The sequence below is a fragment of the Stereum hirsutum genome (assembly GCF_000264905.1).
Source record: "Stereum hirsutum FP-91666 SS1 unplaced genomic scaffold STEHIscaffold_12, whole genome shotgun sequence".
Classification (NCBI taxonomy): domain Eukaryota; kingdom Fungi; phylum Basidiomycota; class Agaricomycetes; order Russulales; family Stereaceae; genus Stereum; species Stereum hirsutum.
Window position 1 is genome coordinate 604,598 of NW_006763142.1, and position 3,433 is coordinate 608,030.

A 3,433-nucleotide genomic window follows, 5' to 3' on the forward strand; every position below is an offset into this window, starting at 1 on the left:
CAAGGACGTGAGCAGCATAACACAAGTCGGGTGTTCGAATCCCTCGCTGGCCTGATACTTGTGGTCTATAAGAGACTTCTAGCGAGTACAATTCGTAAGGAAAGTAAGGAATAAAGGTAAGAGCACTACATGAGTAAGAAAAGGATACTACAGAGGGGTACAAGGAGAGGTACAAAAAGATGAAACATCCTTTTTCTATTATTCCTATATATCGTCGTCAGGACTGCTCAGCCCGCAACACGCCGTATAACGCCTGTGCAGGTCCGTCAGGCTGATCAGGCCTGATTGGCCTGACCAGCCCGCTCATCCCCTTTCTAAAGCTCGGGAACCCTGATCAGGCTCTGTTTCCCTGGCGGGGATGTTCAGGCATGGTTTGGCAACATCATGCAAGACCAGCCAGATGCAAGTTTTGCGACATAGGTGCTTTGACTTCCCTTCCGAGCTACATACTACTGTACTTTGTTATCGGTTCCCAGCCATGGCCCATGGATGTGAGGTGGCGCGGAAAATCGCGGACGCGCTTCAGGAAATTTATTTTCTCTCTTTTTTCTTTCTTGTTCTTTTTTCCTTTTTTCCCTGTTTTTTCCGTGTTTTACTTCCGGTCTCAGATCGCAGCCCTGCGCAGGTCGCGTCGTCCGATTTTGGAACGTCGAAAACGCAATTGACGCGCCAAGATCACGCGTTCGTTCTGCACAAGCACGTGATGTGATCGGGGGACCAGGCCCGCGAGTTCCGTCGGGCCGGCTTGTGCTGAGTGCATCCTTTTTGGTGGGTTTTTTTTGGTGTTGGCGCAGTGGCTGCGATGGAGTCTAAGAGAGGGATTTTGGAGAGGGAGGGCTGCAGTGAGGATTTTGTGGCGTTTTTTGGTGAAGAAAGGGTATGGATTATATCTTCTTTTGTTTGCATTGATGCTTCTCGTTCGTATGTTCACTCGCTTTTCCTACATAGGCTAATCTCGACATCGCTCATCGCTCAACAGCTATCCACAGAGTCGCTTCGCTTCGCGTCACTCACGCGGCCTCTACACGCCTTTTTCCCTCAGGCTTTTTGTTTCCTTCCTACTGCGTGTACTACTGCGATACAGATATATTTGTAGATGCAAGTCAGAGGGAGGTGAGGAACTGGGCCTTGCACCGCTAAGTGCCTACATTCCTGGGGTACTGGGGTGCTGTTCCATTTGATGGCTTTTTGAACAAGCGATCCTCGCCACCTTGCTACTGCTACATCCGAGTCCCTACTTCTCCATGACCAGTTGCTTTGTCTCGTTTTCGTTCGTTTCCTTCCTCGACTGCCTAGGCCTTTGCTATTGCTATTGTCGCAACCTCGAACCACTGGCGCTCAGGTTCTCTAAGTAGGATCCCTCTGCTTCCATCGGACTGTACCTGCACGCACGCATTGTACTTTCTCATCGCAAGCTCTAGTCGGCTATGTACAGTGGACGCGTCAGCATTCGTGCACTCGAGCTGTAACCTGCATTCTACGTCTGGACCGATCGATTATCGACGTTCTTTCGCCAGCACCTCCACCATCATCACTTCCACCAGCAGTAGTACCACCACCACGCCACCCATCCTCCCACCCTAGTTCTATGCGGACTTTCGAGGTACTTCCTCTGCCCTCTGCTTACTTTGCTTAGCAGGCCTCGAAGAGCGCACTGAGTACTGATTACTGATTCCGAGTCTCGACGCGGCTATGCCAGTAGACTGTCGAACGTCGGACTTCGATGGCTCAGAAAAGATGATCTGCGGGCTTCAACCTTGAATAGGGGTATGGTATGGTATGGAGTGGTGGATCGGAGCTTGAATTTCGGGCATGTGTCGTCCTCTGGTCTCATCTATCCAGGGATACTGGTGTCTCTCGTGTTTGTGCGTCTTCTCGTGTGCGATTAAGTGGCCAATATCATTCGTCTCCCTTGACTTTCGCTCAAGATGCATAAGCTGAGGTTTCTAAGTCCGTCGTCGTTTCCCTGGAACCTTGTCTTCAAGATGCTACTGAACGGTCATTCTTTCTGATTTTCAGATAGGCTGCCGCGCCTCGCTCTATGACCCTTTTGTCTCCACATCGGGGACCTCCGCTTCCTTTGCCGTCATGGAGTGTCGTACGTTCGAGTTTCTCTGACATGTCGACAGTCTTCGCAGGCAAAAGGTTGTAATTTGGGCACCTTCGTATGCGTAATTCACGATAAGGAGAGGACTGACGTCCTCGATGTTCCAAACGGTGTGTAAACAGTTCATTGAACGACCACAGTGGATAGTGGCTGACGAAAGTGCTGGAGTGGTAACTTTCTGTCTATTTTTTTCGTTGCGGCGTTCCCACTGTCCGCCACAACAGGTACTTGCAGTGCCACAACCGAAACCAACGTCCTCGTCCCCGCTCAACTCATCTCGTCCGCATGTTCCGAAGGTCGCAATCTAACTCACTCGGGCTGTGTGTCCTTCCACGACACACATACGCGAGCAAGTACTTGCACTCACCTTGTACTTCCTCGACCATCAGCCACCAGCCTGAGTCCGCAAGTGCTGCGTTTTTCATGGTTTCTCCGACGGCTGTGCGAAAGCCCGTAGACTTCCCTGCAATATCCTTCCCACCTGAATATTTTCCGAGTCCCGCTCCGCGTCCTCTTCGCGTGTCTTCCTCGGGTTCAGCATGGTTCAATGGGTCGGGCAGGGCTGGCAGTAATAGTTGCGACCGCTAAGATATTCATAACAAATTGCCTAGACGGAACGTTCAACATTCAATATCGTTTGCCTCCGAATGATCTGCCTCCGCCACCTTCACCATCCTCTAACTTCACAGGACATCATCATCGTCAAGAAAGACAAATCGCAATCCCCACGCGACGCGACGACGATATGAGCTCCCGTGAGCTTACCGGACCCTGCCGTGCACTGGGGGGTACGCATCGGGTGAATTTCACCCAGATGTTTCACCCAAAGACATGCAGGATTTTCACCCAATCCTCGGGTGACGGATATAGGCTTCACCTGATCTTTGGGTGAAAACTTTGGGTGAAATTCCCAACCTTTGTTTTCGTTTTCACCCGAAGTTTTCGTTCAAATTTTGGGTGAAAATCCACCTAGCTTGGACGGATTCTGATAGGCTCGGTGTCAGATCCACGCTCTTCGTCTTTGGTCTCTACGATACATTTTCGGACTATATGAAACTGCACACGCAAGAGCAAGAGCAAGTGGATATATTGCTTCGGGCCAGAACTATATATATACATGGAAAGAATCTACGACTGCCCCCAGACAGTGTCACTTCTGAGATCTCGGGCTTCACTACATATAATCACAAGCATATGGGAGTAAGAATAAGAGCTTCATCCCTGTTGATAACAAGATTAGGCCTAGTGACAAGGAAATGAGGCTAGAGAGAGAGAGAGACGCACCACATGTTGGAGGAGTTTGTGGTATAAAGGCCAAGCGAGAAG